The sequence below is a fragment of the Heterodontus francisci genome, chromosome 16 (assembly GCF_036365525.1).
Source record: "Heterodontus francisci isolate sHetFra1 chromosome 16, sHetFra1.hap1, whole genome shotgun sequence".
In the NCBI taxonomy this organism is placed as follows: Eukaryota; Metazoa; Chordata; class Chondrichthyes; order Heterodontiformes; family Heterodontidae; genus Heterodontus; species Heterodontus francisci.
In genome coordinates, this window is record NC_090386.1 from 43,468,932 (window position 1) to 43,484,325 (window position 15,394).

Sequence of the window (15,394 nt, forward strand, 5' to 3'; positions counted from 1 at the left end):
ACAACCTTGGTACAAACATGGACAAAAGAGCTGAACTCAAGAGGTGAGGTGAGCGTGATTGCACTTGCTATCAAGCCAGCATTTGACTGAGTATGGCATCAAGAAGCCCTAGCCAATTTGAAGTCAATGGGAATCGGTGGGGGGTGGGGGGTGTGGAGCTGTGGGGGGTGGGGGGGGGGTGGAAATTCTCCACTGGTATGAGTCATACCTAACACAATGGAAGATGGTTGTGATTGTTGGAGGCTAATCATCTCAGCCCCAAGACATCACTGCAGGAGTACCTCAAGGTCGTGTCCAAGGCCCAAACATCTTCAGCTGCTTCATCAGTGGCCTTCCCTCCATCATAAGGTCAGAAGTGGAGATGTTTACTGAAGATTGGTACTTAACATTGTGCATTCGCTACTCCTCAGATACTGAAACAGTCCGTGTCCATATGCAGCAAGACCTGGACAACATTGAGGCTTGGGCTGATAAGTGGCAAGTAACAATCATGCCAGACAAGTGTCAGACAATGACCATCTCCAAAAAGAGAGAATCTAACCATCTCTCCTTTATATTCAATGGCATTCCCATTACTGAATCTCCCACTATCAACATCCTGGGGGTTACCATTGTCCAGAAACTCAACTGGAGCAGCCATATAAATACTGTGAATAAAAGAGCAGGTCAGAGGCTGGGAATTCTGTGATGAGTAATCCACCTCCTGACTCCCCAAAGCCTGTCCACCATTTAAAAGGCACAAGTCAGGAGTGTGACGGAATACTTGCCACTTGCCTGGATAAGTGCAGATCCAACAACACTCAAGAAGCTCGACACCATCCAGGACAAAGCAGTCCGCTTGATTGGCACCCCATTCACCACCTTAAACATTCACTCCCTACATCATCGACGCACAGTAGCAGCAGTGTGCACTATATTTTCCCTCCAAGTATTGGTCTTGCAGTAATTTTGCCTTATCCTGAATGCAATACAGTTGCTAACAGTAATTCTATACGCCTATACAAAGTATTATGATCAGGTGAGGACGGGTCTAAAAGCTCTTTTCCCTTTACTTGTTTGATCACAACAGATTTATTTCTTTTTTAAAGGGATGTTCTTGCCAATTCAGTGAGTTTTTAACTGTTTATGTGCTGTAATCATAAAAAGAACCAATTGGACAAGGTTTCTTGAGTTTAACAAAGAAAACATTTGGCATTGTGGTACATAAACTGATCTAAGTAAAATAATAAACTACACTCCAATTTACACACACACACACTCAAAGTTCACACACACACACACACACACACACACACACACACACACACACACACACACACACACACAAATAGGTTACAAAGTGGGGAAGGATAGAATGATCAAATTAGAGACCAGAGAAATAAAAATCTGTAGAGGTTGATGACTCAGCTGGCTTCAGGCTGAATTCAGTGGTCCCGCGACTCTCATTCGATGGTCCGAAGACTTCCGGTTTGAAGATGTGGACGGCTGATTCAGTGGTTCTCCTGGAGACATCAATACGGCTGATTTCCTTCAAGGAATCTCTGTCTGCTGCAGGGATATGCCTAGTCGTCACAGACAGTAGGTAGGGATCGAAGCTTGCTAAGGTGGATTGGAAAGAGAGAAAGAAAAGAGGGACCCCACTTAGGTTTTCTCTAGTTAGTGTCTAGCTGCTTGTCTGGTTGCTGAAGAGAAAACATCAGCTTAAGCACACAAATGGTGGACCTGTCACATGAGCATCACCCCAGTAATTCAACATGATGGTTACCAGTATGTATTCTCTCTTGCAACTTAATCAGTACATGTCTAGGAATTCCCTTCTCACAACCAGGGTCCCATTGTTCAAGTGATTAGGTTTGAGGGTTTGTCTACACCAGATTAATATTCAGGTGATTGCCTTGATGGCTTACTAATGGGAACAGGATAGGTAATTTACTCAGATTCCCTGTGGGGACAGAATAAAATGGGGACATTTAAGGTGAAATAATTAATCAATTATGTACTACTAACAAACTAACCTCGGAGCTGCAGAGACAGCTGATCAGTAATAATTCAGGGCTGCACAGACAGCTTATCAGTAGAAGTAGACTAACAAGCAGAAACTAACAGGACAGATGCAGACTGTTTAATAGTAGCCTATTGTATAGCAATCAGCCTAACGGTCCAAGGAGACAGGGGGATGAGAAACTGCTAGAAGAAAAGGTGACAAGGCAGTACCCCAATCAGGCCATGACACCAAGAAAGTGCAAAGTTTGTAAACCAATTGGGAACATAAAGGGGGTGTCACTGATTTGTATGAAGAACTATAAGAAAGGCTTGATTTCCCTGCTCAAGCAGGTGAGGAAGGTGGAGGTAGAGGTGTGTGTATGTTCGCTTTGCTGATGATGTAACCATTTCATGCTGCAATAAAGTTTCTTAAAGCTACAGTCGGACTTCGTCTCTCTTTGTGTAACTAATGGGATCCAACATTCCCCAAGTCATTGTTCTTGATGTGTCTCCACCTGAATGCATTGGAATGGAGTACAGTGATGCAAGTTGGTGTGGCCATCTTAGCTGCTTGTAGAGTCACCTTTTATCTGTTTCTTTTAAAAAAAATTTAATTCAGGTTTCCAGCTGGCCGATTAAAGAATCATCTTTTGACATGGCACGTTTTTGTGACAAAAGCTACTGAGTATTTTCAGCACAGAAACAGGCCATTCAGCCCAACTGGTCCATGTTGTGCGCCACACAAGCCTCCACCCAACGTTCTTCATCTAACCCATTAACATTTCTTACTATTTTCTCCCTTATGTGCTTAGCTAGCTCCCCCTTAAATTGCCTCAACTACTCTTTGAGGTGGCGAGTTCCACAATATAACCACTCTTTGGGTAAAGAAGTTTCTCCTGAATTCCCTTTTCGATTTATTGGTGACTATCTTAAATTTATGGCCCCTAGTTCTGGTCTTGCTGCAGACCCAGTAAAAATACATAAGAACTTAGTTGAAAGAAAGGGGCTAGTCACACAATACACAGTGTGTTAAAGCATAAAGGAGCTAGGTAGAAAGGGGCCACAGCACACAGATGGCCAAGGAATTTTAGACAGTACAGAAAACATGTTGGAACAAGGGTGATGCTACCAGACAGTGTCCTTGCACCTACCAGATAAAGGAGTCGCCATGGGCACGAGATATGATTAGACTCACAGTTGACAATGGGAAACTGTAAAGAAACAAGAAGTGCTGACCAGGTTCTCACTGAACCAAATAAGGAATTATCATTATGTCATTACACCAGATCCCTATGAGTAAGTAAGAGGGGAGGGTCTTGGAAACAAGATTTAACATCTAACTGAAACTGGGGAAGGCACGGGAACCCCGGGGAAGAACACTCGAGAAGGTACCCTGAGTCAAGGGCTCAGAGAACAGAAGAGCAGCTGCAAATCTGAGACTGATCACCTCGTGCCTTGACGGATAGTATACTGTGCAAGTAGTGAGAGCTTGTACTTGATGATTTAAGGTGTGAATAAAACATTGATATACCTTTCACCAGTCCCCTTTCGTGAATTCTTTAAGAGTAAGTGCAGATTAGGCACAACATTACTCACAAATGGAAACATCCTCCCTACATCTATCCCATCAAACCCCTTCATAATCTTAAAGACTTCTATCAGGTCATCCCTCAATCTTTTTTCTAGAGAGAAGAGTTCCATCCTGTTCAATCTTTCAAATATTTACCTTTTGGTATAACTCTTTATTTCTTGTATTTACTAGACCATTCCACAAAAAGTCTAGAGAAGTTATGCTATGCCTTTTTTATTCTATTTTTAACCAACACACATTAATGGGACAAGTTTTCAATTTATTCTACCCTCGTCATGACTTAATTGTGTTCTTAATCTTTGTGTGACTCTCTGGTATGGATGGGAGTGGTTAGTATAACTATCTAGGCACTGGGAGGTCTGCTTAAATGGATCAAGAAGCCAAATCGGTATTATATAGGTATAGTGCAGCATTAGGTGGTTCAATGAAACCAAGACCAATTCAAGCCTTACAGGGTTACTTTGTCCTCAACAGTAGAAACAGAAAAATGTTATGACCCAAAGTTAATGAATTCTAATGCTCAGGCTGCATTCCAAACCATGCACTTCAATGCAGTAATAAGGAAGTGCTGTATTATTGGAAGTGCTGTCTTTCGACAACAACTTGCATTTATATGGCATCTTTGATGTTGGACCAAAGTCTATCTGCCTATTCAGGGAAAGTAAAGAGATTGAATGGCAGTATCTTGAAGAAGATCAAGTGTCTTGGCCAATACTCATCCCTTAACCAAAACCAGTTATTACTGTTTTGAAGTACAGTCGCTATTACAGGAATAAGTTACAGATAATTTGCAGGGCAGCTGAAATTTGAAATATTACTTACATTTGAAAAGTAAGTCATCAGAATCATAAAGCACAGAAGGAGGCCATTCAGCCTATCAGGCCTATGCCTGCTCTTTGATAGAGGGTCCATCTTCCCTCTCAAATTGACACGCAACTTTCCATCACACGATTCAAAGAAGAGGTGAGTTCTCCTGATGTCTTGGCTAAACTTTATTCCTCAACCAACATTGTTAAAGCAGATAAACAATAGGCATTTACCTTGTTGCTATTGGTGGAACTTTGTTTTGTGTCAATTGTCGACTGCATTTCTTAACCTAGCAACAGTGGCAATGGCTGGAATTTTACATTGGATGGGAGGCCCCACCAACCGGCCGAAAAGTCAGTGGCGAGCCTGCCTCTGCCGGGCCTGGGGAGCCATGCCGGGAGTTTTTGCTCCCCAGTCCCTTAATTGGTCTTGGGCAAGACTTCCACCTCCTTGAGGCAGGAAGTCCTGCCTAATGAAGCTGTTGGCCAATCAATGGGCCGGCAGCTCTTAGTCCCAGCAGCACCACCAGGAGCAGTGGCCACTCCTAGGACTACACCCAGCCAAAAGAAGCAAGAGTAACGGCGGCCCCGGAACTAAGGTAAATTTTTGGGACCTTGCCAGGGACAATTGGCTGGGCCCCGGCGAGGCAATCGGGGGCGCGATTGGGTAGTAAGTGGGAGTGTGGTGCATTGGGGGCAATTTGGGCTTTGGGCGTGGCTCTCCGTGGGGCAAAGGGTGCCCGATCGGGAGGGCCCCAACCCCCAGCCCGCAAGAAGGCTGCCTGGTTTTACCAGGCAGGGTTCTTGGGGCCTTTGCAGAACCCCTGCCAAGGGTAAAATACCCGCAGTGGCAGGAGGAGGCTCTTAAGTGACAGTTAATTGGCCACGTAAGGGCCTTGATTCGCCTGGGGTGGGCGGGCCGTTTCTTGCCGCTGTCGCCCTGCGTAAAATTGCAGCGGTGGCGGGAGGGGATCGGGAACAGCCTTCCCGCCTCCCACTAGGCCCAACCATCTTCAGCTGCTTGATCAATGACCTTCCTTCAATAATAAAGTCAGAAGTGGGGATGTTCGCTGATGATTGCACAATGTTCAGCACCATTTGTGACTCCTCAGATACTGAAGCAGTCCGTGTAGAAATGCAGCAAGACTTGGATAATATTCAGGCTTGGGCTGATAAGTGACAAGTAACATTCGCGCCACACAAGTGCCAGACAATGACCATCTCCAACAAGAAAGAATCTAACCATCTCCCCTTGACATTCAACAGCATTACCATTGCTGAATCCCCCACTATCAACATCCTAGGGGCTACCATTGACCAGAAACTGAACTGGAGTAGCCATATAAATACCGTGGCTACAAGAGCAGGTCAGATGCTAGGAATCCTGCAGCGAGTAACTCACCTCCTGACTCCCCAAAGCCTGTCCACCATCTACAAGGCACAAGTCAGGAGTGTGATGGAATACTCTCCACTTGCCTGGATGGATGCAGCTCCAACAACACTCAAGAAGCTCAACACCATCCAGGACAAAGCAGCTCGCTTGATTTGCGCCCCATCTACAAACATTCACTCCCTCCACCACCGACGCACAGTGGCAGCAGTGTGTACCATCTATAAGATGCACTGCAGCAATGCACCAAGGCTCCTTAGACAGCACCTTCCAAACCCACGACCTCTACCAACTAAAAGGACAAGGGCAGCAAATGCATGGGAACACCACCACCTGCAAGTTCCCCTCCAAGTCACACACCATCCTGACTTGGAACTATATCGCCGTTCCTTCTCTGTCGCTGGGTCAAAATCCTGGAACTCCCTTCCTAACAGCACTTTGGGTGTACCTACCCCACACATACTGCAGCAGTTCAAGTAGGCAGCTCACCACCACCTTCTGAAGGGCAGTTAGGGATGGGCAATAAATGCTGGCCTGGCCAGCGATGCCCTCATCCCATGAATGAATAAAATAAACTCAATTTTACGCCCCTCCCACCCCAACCTACCACCAGCCCGCTCGTTGGTGCGCCTTAAAATTCCGGCCAATGCTTCAAAAGCACTTCATTGACTGTGAAATGCTTTGGCATGTCCTGAGGTTGTGAAAGAAAGCTTTTGCTCTCTCTTTGCTGTGCTATTAAGCCACGGAAGACAGAGTTGATGTTTTGTATTTGAGCAGATGCAGCCAAGCATATTAGAAATGATTCTAGGGACATATTACGGTTAGTTTCAATTCCAGCCTTATTTTTTCTCCCTGTCCTTGTGCACTGAATAAAAGAGGAAAAAGTAATAAGGTTAAGAACAAAGATTAAGTGCTGGTTCCGACTAAGTTCTCCTGTTCCAGTTGTGCCCTCAGTGCAAACAACCTTATCCATTGCCCTTTCTAAGAGTGTGTTCAGAATATGTTACCTCAAAGTAGCTATGCTCATGATAACACTTTGATATTATTTCTATGGTTTTAATTTGTTGCTGTGTGTAGATATTAAATGGGTTACTCCTTCCATTAAAATCACATACCAACAAATTTATAAACATTCACAAAAGGGTGGAAAAAACATCTGGTCCATCCAACCCACTCCATCCAGTTAAGGTGCATTCTCATACTTCGTCAACCTGCTCCCCCATTCACACAATTTTCTAGGGAACCAAAAGGCAGAAGGAAATACTGAAGTTAATTTAGGAAAAACTTTGGGAAAATTCTTCTGTAATCTCTGAACGTAATCAAGCAAAGCTCCAGGACACTGTAGTTACTCGTGAGCGTCACTAATCACAGCTACCCCACAACTTACTTGTTGTAATTAGAAAGGCCATCTTCTGCCAGGAACTTGTCCAACTCTCTATTGGAGGATTGTGGAGAACTCATGTTTACCACATTGTCATGGACAAGTGGTAAGGGGTGTGGATGGTTCCCAGTGTCGACCTCCCAAATGACCGCAACTGTGCTTTGTTTAAAATGATAGGTTAGCCCCTAAGTGTTTTACTTGCCAAATACACAGTGACAGGTTTTCTTCTAGTTGTAAAATAGATTAACTATTTATTGAACAGTATTCATTCCCCAAAATGTTTGCAACACCACTCATGCACGCATTCATTCTCACTTCCACTCTCAAGAGAAGAAAGAAAGAAGGTAAAGGATGAGAGTTCAAGGTATGGTAGGTGTTTATGATTTACAGTAAACCTCTTGAATTTTCTAAGTAGAACAGTCTCTTTTAGAGGTGCAGGCCTGGGTTGTTTGTAATCTTCAATTTGTCGAGATGTTGTAGATTTCTGGTGGTTAAGATTTCAGACTGAAGATGATGGTCACTTTCAGTTCTCTGCTACACCAGGTTGTAGTGTAGAATCATCAGTAGGGCTTTTTCTTTTTGTTAGGCTGAATTTTCCAACAGCCCTTGGCTGGAATCCTTCTGTGAGGTTGTTGTGATCTCTCTTAAGGCTAAAATCCATCAAATTAAAGTCTTTGTTAGTTGACACATGGCCCTCCCACCTGGTATGACCATACAATGGACCAGGATGTGGAATCCATGACCATCCATTGATGTCTAGATGGGTATAATCCTGTTATGACATGGCTAGTTCACACCTTCTTTGTTTCAAAAGAAACCATTCAATTCAGGAATGTCTCTTGATGGTCTCAGGTTGGGTGTAATTGACACCTCTTAGCTGGAATGTATTCTTTTGTCCTTTCGAGATGGTTTGAATACACAGTGACTCATGACAATGCAGAGCATGCGCACAGCGATTGCAGAAGTCATCAGTGCATACGGACATTTGCCAGCTTGCCAGTATGAATGCACATATTCGCATGCTCACAGTCACCACGCAATGGCATCCTCACCCCTCAATAGCCGCAATCGCTGGCTCCATTCCCCCTAACAGCATCTCGCTCCCTCCTGCTATCCCCGCTTTCAATTTCCCACTCGTTCCCCACCTCACCGCTGCCTTCCTTCAGCCACTCACTCCTGCCCTCGCCGTTTCCCCTCTTGCCCACTCACTTCCTAGTTGCTGCTTCCCCCCCTCAGCCACTCACTCCTACCCTCACCACTTCCCACCTTGGACGCTGCACTGCCCAAAGAAACGGTGGGGGGTGGGGGGACGAGCCGCCGAGGGGTGACGGGGCGACTTAGGAGCAAATGGCTGGGAAGAGGGAAGCAGCGAAGCCTGGAGTGAGTGGGCGGGGGTGTGGGGAAGTGGGGAGTGAGTGGCTGAAGTGGCAAGGCAGGGAGCGAGTGGCCAAGGGGGGTGGGGAAGCTGCAAGGGTGGGAGCGAGTGGCTGAGGGAAGGCAGTGGTGCCACAGGGAGTAAGTGGCGAGCAGACGGGCACAGGAGGGAGCGGCAAAGAAAAGCATGATGGTAGGAGGGAGGAGGGTACTGTTGGGGGCGGGATGGAGGCAGCGATCGCAGCCATTGAGGGGATTTGGGTTCAATTTATTTTTTGTGACAAATTGAGCAGAGCCATCTTTATTACTGGCAGCAGCCTGAAACATCGCAGACAGTGATGAGGCTGCATTTGCGAATGTGTCAGTACTGCACCACCTACTGGTTGCGTTGTCAGCAAACGCAGCCATTTGAATATACAGGCCAAGTCAGCTGACCTTTGGCAGCCATCTTGCAGCACATTGTCCTCTTTTTAAAGGAAAAGTCAATTTCAAAGATTCCGCATTGAATAAAGGTCATAACTTAAAAGTAGGCATATGATAGGAATAGGAATAGAGACAATGGAAGAAGGAAGACCCTTGGTGGCCCCACGGTTCAGTGATGCCTCCCTTCAGGCTCTCCTCCAGTCTGCAAGGGCAAGGCAGGAAGTCCTCTTCCTCAGGGATGAAAGGAGGAGACTGGCCCACCTGACCAAGCAAACCTGGACGGAGATGAAGAGGAGGGCAACAGCCATGGGTCTCCCCACGAACCTGGATCCAGTGCCGCAAGTGCATCAATGACCTTATTTGCTCTGTCTAGGTGAGCATTCCATGCCTCTTTTATCTTTGGGGCTTACATGTGGCAATAAAAGAGGATGAGTTTGGTGGAGAGGGGGTCAGACAGCAACATATCTTTTCAGAGGCATGGCTCCACCTCGTCAGAGGTGCCTGTCTGTGACTACTGACTCCAGTAAGGTCCCTCAAGAGTGGCCGCATGCAGGAGACATTGGTGTCCTCCCAATATGGGCTACTGGGCCACCTGCTTAGGCATTGTTCTTGTCTTCATGGGGTGACTGACAGTATTAATCTTTGTGTTTGCAGGAGAAGGTCGCTCATAACCTAAAGGAAGGGGCTGAGACTGGTGAAGTGGTCCAGACCTACCCATTCTAACCCCATGGAGGAGGCATTGGAACTGGCAGGGCAGCATGTTGGATGTTGCATTGCAGATGGTGAGACAGCAGTGCAGATACAAGAGAGTGAGTGGCTGAGTACAGAGGCACAAAGGAGCCTCTGGTGCACACGAGGCATAGCGCTCATGTGTCCACTGGACACGTGGAGCTCCACACTAGGAGCAGCTGGAAGGACATAAGTTGGGAAGCACATAACCATGTCATCTATCTGTTCTCTAATGCAGGTAAGGTAGAAGAACAGAGAGCTGCAGTGACTGGGTAACAGCTGCCTACCTCCGAGGAGGGAACCTCAGAGGGTGCACCGTCACATCATCCCCCCGCACCCTCTACCAGCACAGACACTTTAAAATCAGTGGGTGTTCATTCCCGCATAAATTCAGGGTCACAGGATGGTGACGTGCCTCTGGAGTTGTCAACAAGTTGGCAATTGCTGGAGCTGCAGCGTGAGTTAAGGGAACATCTGGTGGAGATTCCAGAGCTATGCGCAATCATGCATGGACAATGGAGTTCATCCAGGCCATGAGTGCTGTCATGTGTTTGGCGTGTGCACGCTTGGCTTCCTCCATCGAGAGATTGACAACCCTTATGGATAGCCAGATCCAGAAGACCAGTCAGTGGGTGCTGGAGACGCATGCAGACATGCATGTCATTGTCTTGTCCATGAGCTCTATGCAGCAGTGGCAAGGCAAGAGGGGAATGAGGCACCTGGAGACTCCACCAGGTCCTTGCACTTCTCAGGTGTGCCTTGAAATGAGGAGGAACAACTGCCTGATGCATCTGGGATATCCTTTCAGGGTGCCTCTGGTATGGACAGTGGCTCCTTATCCCCTCCTCTGGTGACACAAGCTCTTCAAGTAGCTGCAATGACAGACAAGAGACCTGCACATGTGCAGGAGCCCCTCAACTTGCCTGGGCGTCCAGGCCCCTGGCAGCCAGAGAACAGCCAGCAAGGTCATCCCAAGCCACACAGCAGCAAGGTCAGCAGCCTGCCTCCACCTCAGCTGCAAGCACAGGGGGAGCACCACGTGGGAGCACGTAGAAAAGATTTAAGAAGAACACCTTATTGCACTTGGGGTTCATGGGTTAAGCCTCACATTTCTTGTGCCATCTAATAAAGGTTTAATGTGTTGGTGCAACATCTCCTTCCATGTTTTGTGGGCCTACAGTACTTCAGTTATACCCTGGCTCCGTCAAGGGGCTAGTTGTGAGGGACCTATGCTGCGCAAAGTCAGCGCTTCACCCACGCTGCTGTGTGATGTGCAACTGGATGCAGGGCTATGGACTGGTAAATGAAGGAGGTGGCTGCAGGGCTGCAGAAAGGTAACACTTTATTGGTATGGGTCCAACAGGTAGTAAGGGCCATATGAAACATCAGTGTTTCCCAAGCCTCCCTTGCATGTATCTCATTGCACCTTGCCTGTGGTTCCTGGGTTCCCTCATCTTGCATCCTCATTGTTCAATGTCTCCCCCTCTGCAGGGCCAGGTTGTGCAATACACAGCAAACCACCATGAAATGCGAGGCCTTTGATGAGGCATACTGAAATGCTCACTGGATTGATGAAGGCACCTGAATGGCATCTTCAGAAGCACTATGGCCTGTTCGATGGTTGCTTGGGTTGTCTCATGGCAGGTATTGTACCTCTCTGTGGCATCCATGCATGGGTTCCTCATAGGCATTAATAACCATGTCCTCAGTGGTTAGCCCTTGTCTCCGAGTATCCATCCCTGAAGGCACACAGGGGGCTGAAAAAGCTATGGCACCTGGGACTGCCAAAGTATGTATGTGCCCTGGCTGCGAATGCTAGATTAATTTTTATTAAATTTTTTTATTTAGAGATACAGCACTGAAACAGGCCCTTCAGCCCACCGAGTCTGTGCCGACCAAGAACCACCCATTTATACTAACCCTACAGTAATCCCATATTCCCTACCACCTACCTACACTACAGCAATTGACAATGGCCAATTTATTTATCACCTGCAAGTCTTTGGCAGTGGGAGGAAACCGGAGCATCCGACGAAAACCCACGCAGTCACAGGGAGAACTTGCAAACTCCGCACAGGCAGTACCCAGAATTGAACCCGGGTTCCGGGAATTATGAGGCTGCGGTGCTAACCACTGCGTCACTGTACCACCCCAAATTATATTGTTAAAGATACACAGGTGAAGGGCAGTGTTTTATTAAGGGGTTAGAGTGGCACAGTGGCGCAGTGGTTAGCACCGCAGCCTCACAGCTCCAGGGACCCGGGTTCGATTCCGTGTACTGCCTGTGTGGAGTTTGCAAGTTCTCCCTGTGTCTGCGTGGGTTTTCTCCGGGTGCTCCGGTTTCCTCCCACAAGCCAAAAGACTTGCAGGTTGATAGGTAAATTGGCCATTATAAATTGTCACTAGTGTAGGTAGGTGGTAGGGAAATATAGGGACAGGTGGGGATGTTTGGTAGGAATGTAGGATTAGTATAAATGGGTGGTTGATGTTCGGCACAGACTCGGTGGGCTGAAGGGCCTGTTTCAGTGCTGTATCTCTAATCTAATCTAATCATAAAGAGAGCCTGCTGGGAGATGGGGAGAGAGCAGAAGGCAGAGCTATGTAATGCTGTATTCTGAGAATAAACTGACTGTCAAGAAAAGGATCTGTATTTAGCTTCATTCTTCACCACTTGATTTGGATCACGGTAACAGAGAATGGTTGCCTAAAGGTGAAGATTGGAAACTAAGAATTTTTTTAGACTGAAGGTTGTAATCTGAGTTACTTTTAAGAAGTAAAAACAAAAAATGCTGTAAAAACTCAGCAGGTCTGGCAGCATCTGTGGAAAGCGAAGCAGAGTTAACGTTTCAGGTCTGTGACCTTAGGCCTTGGCACTGTCGCTTCTAACAAGAGCAAGACCAGGTGCAAAATATTTTGTGAGCTAGAAGCCTGTCTGTTGGACAAAGAAAGATGATCTACTATGCATATGAGCCATGGTCAGACTTTGATAAATTTAGAAGACGGACGGTTATTCCATAAAGGAATATATCATGGAATTTAGCACGCTATATGAAAGATGACAGAAATTCTATTTGGAAATTCCTTGTTCAGTACTCACTTTCAAATTATTGGATTGTGCTAAAGTGCCACATATGGATAGGCTCTTGGTTAGATTCACAGAAAGAGACATGCTTTTGGATCAACTGTCTGGTGCTTTTTAAAAACAAAATCCTGGGAAAGCAGTTATTTGGATTGGAGGACACCATCACAGCCTATTGTAAATCTCCCATTAGTCTGACACTTTAATGTGTTTAAAGGTGTGGGACAAGGACAGAAATACTTTCATTTTGCATTGCATAGACATGGCAACAAGATTCAGCCATTCTCCAACAATACATGGTAAAGACAAAAGGGTGGTTGTAGGTAAAATCATGGAAAAATGGATAGGGACCGGACTGGGGGCACTGGCTAAATTCCTGACTGTCAATGAGGTGGGTGGGGGGGCAGGGATTTGCCAATGATGAATTTGGAGACGTACAAAAGTATGAACATTGTAGTAATGATCACTGCAGCTGAAAGTCCTTTCAATAATGGACTCTGAAGGAAATCGCGCAGTGATTGATGAGATGCTCCATAAGATCTTAGCTGACCAACCAAATTGCAGGCTAACATCTGCTCTGGCATGGCAGTCCATGTGAAGAATTTGTTTCAAATGGTTGGGGGCTATAGTCAGTATCAGTTGGTCTTTGGGAGCAATCTAAAAATGCTTTCTGTGCTGTGTGATCATCCCCCAGCCTGAGAAGGGACTACACTTAGTTCTACCTTTCTGAGCACTTTAATGCCCTACATGCATGGTGAAGTCTCAGAAAATTCAGCGAGCCTTACATAATGCATCACAGAAAACAGTCAGAGATAAGCTTTAATCCTGGGGATTTAGTATAGAATAAAAGAGAGGGTTATGAAGAGTGGAAAGGTCTTGGGTAAAGTGATAGGGTATGGATGTGATTCTCCAACATGATAGTCAAATTATTAGGGTCCATTCATCTAGGTTAATAGGGATTGATGAGAAACTTGCGGAATCTGAACTATTAGTAGAAGGTGATGAGGCACCCAGTACCTCACAAGCTCATATGTTTGACAGTTGTGAGGAACAGAATATGGTAGATAAGGAGCTGGATGAATGGACAAAATGATACTGGTACACAGGATAGGGCTATTTTACCCAAAGGACAACTGCCTAAGGTCAATACTAGAGTGACATACATACCAGAAGGGTCCACTGAATGGAGGGATGCAACCATTCTAGGGAGAGCATGGAAAGCCACTGGCAAATTCAGACATTGGCTAAAGGTCCAAGATGATGGAAAAGAGGTAAGATCTACAGACTGGCAAAATGAGGTGAAATGGTGGAAAGCAAGAAAATGCAGTATGAGACCCCATAGTGGGTCTGGAAGTGACTCTGGCACTAGGAAACAATCACATACTAGGGAAAGAACCTCTTATCATGGGAGGGAGAGATCCTGAGGCAGTAGTTCAGAAAGAGATAAGAGGGTCAGCAGACACAGTAGGTTGACTAGGCTATGCGTTAAAACAAGAACTGCAGAACAATGTAGGAACACTACTAGAAGTAGAAGCCTTTATGATCAGGAAGTTATGGTGGCTGCAAACAAATTAGATGAAAAATGAATAAAAGAGGAAAAACAAAGAGTTGGCAAGTTGGAAGGAATTTGGTGCTATTCTAAAGAGCAAGATAGGGGACAGCCAGCCTTATCACACAGATGGATATGTATGGAAAAAGTGCTCCTGGATAAGGCTAAAGGGAGACTAGTTTCTCGGAGTTTTGAAAAGAGACTTGGAGATCAAAATGTTAGAGTGGACTCCTCCACGGTAGGAAAAGTGATGTTGAAAATTTTCTTAGCTCTTTTAGCCACATACTCTTCGGAATGTAGGTTGATCGATATAAAAGCTGCATTTTTGCAGTGTAAAAAATTTCAAAGAGAAAGTGTTTTTGAAACCACCTGAAGAAGCGAGCGACGTAGAAGGGAAGCTGTGTAAATTAAACAAATGTGTTTATGGATTGAATGATGCGTTGAGAGTGTGGTATTTCTCAGTTAGGTCTATCTTTCTGTATCACAAAGAGAAACTCGCAGGCATCTTTATGATACATGTTCATGATTTTCTATGAGGAGGTTCTGTGGAATTTGAGCAATTGGTTACAGATAAGTTAAAAGAGGAATTTAAGATTAGAAGTCAGGCTTTGGGGACCTTAAATATATAGGGTTAGATTTTAATCAGCATAGGTTGGGAATAACCTTGAATCAACAATCATACCTGGAAAGTGTTAATCGTATCCTGATTAATTGAACCAGATCATCACAGAAAGATGATCTTACATCCAAAGAAGAAACATAGCAGTTAAGAAGCTTGACTGGACAATTAAACTGGTTATGTACTCAGACAAGATTTGATGCCAGTTACAACATATTGGAACTTAGTACTATGATGAAACACGTTACTATTGAAGATGTTTAGAGAGCAACTAAAACATTAAAGAAATGTTAAAGTTGGAGAAATGCACACTCAAATTTCCAGCCTTGGATCATCCGAAAGACATGAAATTAATCCTTTTTAGTGATACTTCTCATGCCAACCTTCTGGTTGGATATTCGAGTATAGCTGGGCTTATCACATACTTGGTGGAGATAAATGGAAAGTGTTGTCCCTTGGCTTGGAAAGCC